Genomic DNA, 6,813 nt, shown 5'->3' on the forward strand with positions numbered 1-6,813 from the left:
GGAAATATACAAATTTTGAGCCACAAAGATCTATTGTTCCCTAGTCATCATCGTGATAAATTCCCTATACAAAGAACACCCTTTCAAGATTTGCAAAACCATAAGAAATATGAGAAAATCCACCCACTTATTAATGGATAGGATTAGAGTGTTGAAATGGAAATGTAAATTTTGTTATGTACATAGATTCACATTCTATTGTCATGAATACACAAGTATTCATTCGAGGGGGAAACAAAGAGCATTTACCTTTATGATGTTTGATTTAACATTTGAAAAATGTTTACATCACAATGCAAACAAAATTAATTAGGGTAACATTGAAATCATGTTATTGAGACCAACACCAATTTTTAAAAAATTGTTGGATAAACATAAACCTTAAAAAATAAAAGACAATGAATATGAGCATTTAGCTTTCTCATGTGATGTTTAGTGCCTAAAGAATAACAATGTGTAAGGATAGGTAGTGTTTTCAATTGCAGGGTAAAGTTATCCTTCGTCAAACTCTTAATAGACAAATGTTACGATTCTATGTAAAAGAGTCAACTAGAAAATAAAAAGTAACGACTCTAGATTAAGTAGATAACTATACAAATTTTTCTCCTTTTATTCTTCCAATTTAGGCATTTTTGTCACATTCCAACAAGATTTAAAGTGAATGAATAAATGTTCTTAAATACAACAACCAAACTTATAAATTAATAAAATATATTAAAATAACTTACAATAGTTTAAAAACCACAAATTAATAACAAAAAAATATTATCTAAAATAACAAATAATATATTTAAAATTTAATATTAACATAAATCAAAACATATAATATTATAAACTAAACTTACACAAAAATATTATTAAAGTTATTTAGAAATTAATAATTACATTTAAACACTTTAATTTACAATAATTAATGAAATAATTAAAAAACTACAAATCAATAATAATAAAATCTACTAGATTCTGATGGCGGAGCGTAGGCGGGAACTAGGGTTTCACAGACCTCATGATTGATGGTCGGGGTGTGGAAACAATGTTTGGCCTTTCAGCATGAGAAGTGGCAACTGATGCCCAGACAAGCATTGGAGACCTCCTTTTCAAGCATGGAAGGCTCTGGGAAATATCTCCAACAGGCAAAAGGGTTCGCAGAGAAGTGATTCTCAAAAAGCAGAGAATGTTAAAAGTAACCGTTAGGGTTTTGTAGGCTTGAGATTCGATGGACCTTTCGACTTCAGAAGGATAGAGAATAAGTTCTGAAGAAAGAAGGCTTTGGAGGCTGGACCAAGCTCAGAAAAGATATATCCTATTGTTGAGCACACCATAGTTGTGTCACTGACTATCAGCAGTCAGGCCTGGAATGAGTCAGTGAATAATCTGAAGGAAAGAGATTTTTTTATTAAAATGGACTGGCCCCTGGCCGACCTTTAGACGAGTAAGAGAATGGTGTATTGCTCATTGGGGTAAGATGGATTTGAAAACTTTACCCAATGGTTTCTATCTAGTAACATGCCCAACTACTAATATAAGGAATGGATCTTCAATAGCGGCCCATACATGGTGGGAGGTAAGGGTTTCTACCTAAAAGATTGGATTTCAAATTTTAATCTGAAGGCAGAAGTCATTATAGAAACCCCAATATGGATTAGGCTCTATAATCTTCCCCATGAGTACTGGAACATGGATACTTTGCGATAAATAAGGAACAAATTAGGTACCTTTGTAAAAGTGGATGAGGTGATTGAATCTAAGGACTATAGTATGTATGCTCAGTTGTGCATCTTGTGGCAGGCAGAACATCCCGTGGAACTTAGAACTGATGAAGGAGTCTAGAAGCAGTCAGTTGAAGTGGAGGAGCATATAGATTTTTGTAAAAACTGCAGAGGTGTGGGGCACCTTGAGAACGAATGTCGACACTTAGAAAAAGGAAAAGGCTTGGAGCAAGATGCTCTAACCGACTTCTTGTTGGTAAAGGGGGACTTCTTTAGTGCCAAAGACCCGAGTTTTTTACAAGCTATGTCTCATAGTAGAGATGTTTGGAGTAGGTGTGATAAAAGTATATTTGCTCTGGCCCTCAGGTCTAATTCCTGGGTTTTCTCAAAGGAGACAAAAACAAGTTCTGTTAGGCGGTACCAAATGAGGGAAACTGGACATTCAAACCACTCCAATCTAAGTGGTAGTGAGCTCCCTCAAGGTTTGTCTGTTACCAAAGTTGCCTTTTTAGGTGATTTCACATCGAAAGAAGATGTAGATGAACCATTACATGATCAGAATAATGGTTTGTTTCCCCCTACAACAGACATGCATGAAGAGTTTGATTCCATTGCATAGAGGATACCCGAGTCGGTGGGGGTTACTCTGAACCCTCCCATTGGAAATACAAGCGATGTTTCAGATACCATCTTTAAAGATATTTAGATAGCTCCTATTAGAAATCTGGAGAGCTCTTTTGAAGAGGAAAAAGAGGAAGACAACTCCTCGATGGACCTGGATCAAGAGTCTCACTCGGAGGAGGAAACAGATGAAGGGGACGAGTTTGGTTTATCAACTAGCATGGGAATAACATATATAAGATACTTGGATCAATCCTCAGCTCTTATCGCCAACTTGACAATTGGTGAAAAAAAAGGAGGGGAAGGAAATCGGTTTGTGCTCAACTGGAAATGGCTGGCAGTGCTGCTGGACAAAAAAAATTAAGATCGGGAAGAGGCTATGCCTGTTCCCGGGAGAAATGAGGGTCCTTTCGTGGAATGTCAGGGGCTGCAATGCCCCTGACAAGGTGCATTTGGTCAAAAGATGTTTTGGCCAAACGAGAACTGAAATAGTTATTCTGCAAGAATTAAAGCTCGGAGGTGATAGTGTTGGTAAATTTACTAGATGTTTCAAAGATTGGAAGTGCTTGATGGTTGAGTTGATGGGCGCTTTGGGGGGTCTTGGGGTGTTGCAGAAAGAATTGGTGGTTTCAGTTAGCTTAATCAAAGTTGAGAGACATTGGCAGTGGGTTGTGGTATGGTCTAAATGTCTTCACTTTAGTTTTAATCTGATTAATGTTTATGGTCCGAATAACCTCAGGGAGTTGAAGATGGTCTGTGAATCTTTATCGACCATCTTGGTGAATAATGGGGATAAGCTTTTTCTTTTGGGAGGCTATTTTAAAGCAATTTTAAGACCCTCTGACAAGAGCGAGGGGATTGGCTAGAACAATTTGAAACAAAAAGACTTTAGTAATTTTGTGTGTCTCAATGGTCTTGTGGAGGTTCCTTTTAAAAGGGGAGATTTTACCTGGAATAATCATCGTAGTGGATTCTCATATATTGCAGAAAAAATGGATAGATTCTTGTTAGGGGGTGTTTGGGACAAGGATCAATGGCTCCTACAAGCTGAGATCCTTCCCATCACTGGCTGAAATCATTACCCAATATGTGCTAGCATTCATGAGGATGTGGTGCCTGAAAGATGCCCTTTTAAATTCAAAAAGATGTGGTTGAGAGAAGAGGGTTTCTTGGAGATGGTAGCCGGATGGTGGTCTGATGCCCCTCAAAGGTCAGCCAACAAAGCATTCATTTTCTTCAAAAAGTTACAGTTTATTAAGGAGAAACTAAAGCAGTGGAACAAAGAAGTTTTCAAGAACATTTTCATGGAAAAGATCAGACTCGAAAATGCACTTGTTGAGCTTCATCAAAAGGTAATTGATGGTGGTATGGGTGAGGTGGAATTCAGCTTAGAGAAGGCTCTAAACAAAGATTATGTGGAGATTTTGGCCAAGGAAGAAATCTTTTGGAGACAAAAATCCAGGGACATGGGGTTGAAAGAAGGTGTCCAGAACATGAAGTTCTTCCACTGCTCAGTCAAGGTTCGCAAAGTGAACAATAAAATCTTCTCTATCCAAGACGATAATGGTGTTACTTAGGGAGAAAGAGGATATTGGTGCAGAAGTGATTCGCTTCTTTTCTGGCAATGCAAATTTTTTGGATCGGGATTATCTGAGTGATGGCATTTTAGATGTTATCCCACCCATTATTTCAGAGGCTCAGAATGCATTTCTCACTAATAGGATTTCTTTGGATGAAGTTAGATCGACTTTGTTTAGTATGGGGGCTGAAAAAGCACCAGGTCCGGATGGCTTTCCAACGCTTTTTTTCCAAAAGATGTGGGATTTCCTGGCTAATGATATATGGGAAGTTGTAGAGGAATCTCGGATGTGGGGCTTTATTTTGAAGGATTTCAACAATACCTTTCTTTCTTTAATACCGAAGGAGGAGGTTTTGAATTTCAGCGATTTCAGACCTATTTCTCTTTGTAACACAGTTTATAAAATTATTGTCAAAGAGATGGCTAATAGATTGAAGTCAACCCTTGATTCTATCATATCTGTGGAACATAGTGGTTTTCTGCCTAATCGCTCAATTTATGAAGGGGCGATTATTGTGCATGAAGCAATCCACTCAATTCATAGTGCAAAAGTGGATAGAATATTGGTCAAGCTGGATATCCATAAGGTGTATGATGAAGTCAAAAAAGACTTTCTTTTGGAGGTCCTTAGAAAATTTGGTTTATGTGCAAGTTGGGGCAATTGGGTAGAAAGTTGCATCAAAACTCTCTGCTTTTTTGTTATTATTAACAACAGTCCTTGGGGTTTTTTTGAAACTAAAAAAGGGACGAGACAAGGTGATCCCCTATCTCCCTTCTTATTCATTATAATGATAGAAGTTTTGGGAAGGTTGATTACAAGAATGAGGTGTGTTGGGAGATGGCAGGGGGTGAAGATGGCAAATGGTATTGAAAACATTTCGCACCTCCAATTTGCTAATGACACTCTTATCTTAGGGGAGGCTTCTTTTAGAGAAGCTAGGGTCATTAAGAGTGTGTTAAATAGGTATAGTTGAGCATCTGGCCAATGCGTGAATTGGAAGAAATCTGAGGTGTTTTTCTTCAACACCAGTCTGCAAAAACAAAGAGAAATTTGCTCCATTTTGGGGATGAAGCAGGGTTCTCTTCCAGGAAAATACTTAGGTATTCTTCTATCCGGGGGAGCCAGCACAGATGCAGTATGGAAGGACTTAGCGAAAAGTTGCATTTGTCAGATGGATGGGTGGAAAAGTAAATTGCTCACCTTGGCTGGACGGATTTTGATGCTGAAATCAGTTGTATCTGCCATTCCATTTTTCTGTATGATGTGTTTATAGATCCCTAAGAAGCTGGTTAAGGTTATTACCCATAGAATGAGAAAGCTTTTTTGGAATGGTGCAAATGAGCAGGATAAGACTCCTTTGTTGGAATGGGACAAAATATGCTAGACTAAGTCGAATGGGGGGCTAGTCTCAAAGACTGGCATATTATGAATGAAGCCCTTGGAGCCAAATTGGTGTGGAATATATATTCACAACCCACCCAACCATGGGTTAAAATCCTTAGGGCCAAATATCTGGACTCAATGGATGGATGCTGAATTTTCACCATTTGCGATCCTCCCAAAGGATCTGCTATTTGGAATTTTATTATTTCTTGCAGGAAAGTGATTGTGGACCATATCACTTGGCAAGTTGGGAATGTCCACAAAGTAAAGTTTTGATTCATGGAATGGATTCCCCGTCTTGAAGGAGACTCCTGAACTTCAAGAGGTTAGATATTGGTTCCTTAACATTTGGGGCAATAGAGTGAGTGATTACTTATCTCAGAACATGGACCTGTTGGGTGAGACGTGGCATTGGAAGTCGGTACAGAATTTGGATATTTTTGATAGATGGAAGTCTTTGATGGAAGAGATCTTTAGATCCAGAGATCCTCTACATGTTAACAGGGATGATAGGGTTGTTTGGTGTGGTGTTGGGAATGGATTGTATTCTGTGAAGTTGGGTTATCAGTTTTTGGACTCAGTAGCGGTGCTGGAGAACCGGCCGGTTGATCTTTTTTGGAGCAAGGAAGTTCGGCCTAAAGTTGGTGCCTTTGCCTGGCTAGCCTATAGAGGCTACATACTCACAAGGGAGCACAGACAGAGATTGGGTTTTTGTGGTCCTTCAAAGTGTGTCTTATGTGGAGTGGCTAAAGAGACTTTGGATCACCTTCTTGTGAAATGCTCCTTCACTTCACCCTATTGGGATATGTTAAGGGTGCCTTGGGATGGCAAGGGCCAATACCACTTTCTTTGAAACACGTTTTTCATAGCTGGTCATGTAATTAGCGAAAATCTCATTTTTCATGTATGTGGAAGATTAGCCCATCTCTTCTTATTTGGGAAGTATGGAAGGAGAGGAACAAACACATTTTTGCTGATAAATCAGAGTCTTTAGCAAGGCTTATAAATCGAATACATTGTTCTATTTTTGAAACTGTTGGTGTTGTTCCCTCTTTCTATTTTAACCCGAGGCTACCATTTTTTACGGAAGATCGCAACTTGGTCAAAGATTCGCCTCAGGCTCGTTAAGGGGCTTAGTTGGGTTCAAACCAACCATTTTGAGGAGCTTGTGAAATGGGAAAGACTATTGGAGGGTTGGTTGAAAGAAAATTTTGACGAGGCCTCTAAAGGCAACCCGGGACCTTCGGGGGCAGAAGTTATAGTTCAGAATTGGAAAGGGGATACTTTGGCCATTGGGGCCAAGAGGTTGGGAAATGGCTCGAATAACTTAGCTGAAGTATCAACAACCCTTCTTGCTATTAGGATGTGCAAGATGCTTGGCGCTAGGAAAGTGCACTTAGAAGGTGACTCTTTAATTATCATCCTTGATTTAATGAAGAAAGGTTTAGACGCATGGAACTTACAAGGGTGGATCCATAACATCCTAGAGGAGTTGGAAAATTTTGAAGAAGTCCAATTAA

Source organism: Cryptomeria japonica, chromosome 2 (genome assembly GCF_030272615.1).
Source record: "Cryptomeria japonica chromosome 2, Sugi_1.0, whole genome shotgun sequence".
NCBI classification, from domain to species: Eukaryota; Viridiplantae; Streptophyta; class Pinopsida; order Cupressales; family Cupressaceae; genus Cryptomeria; species Cryptomeria japonica.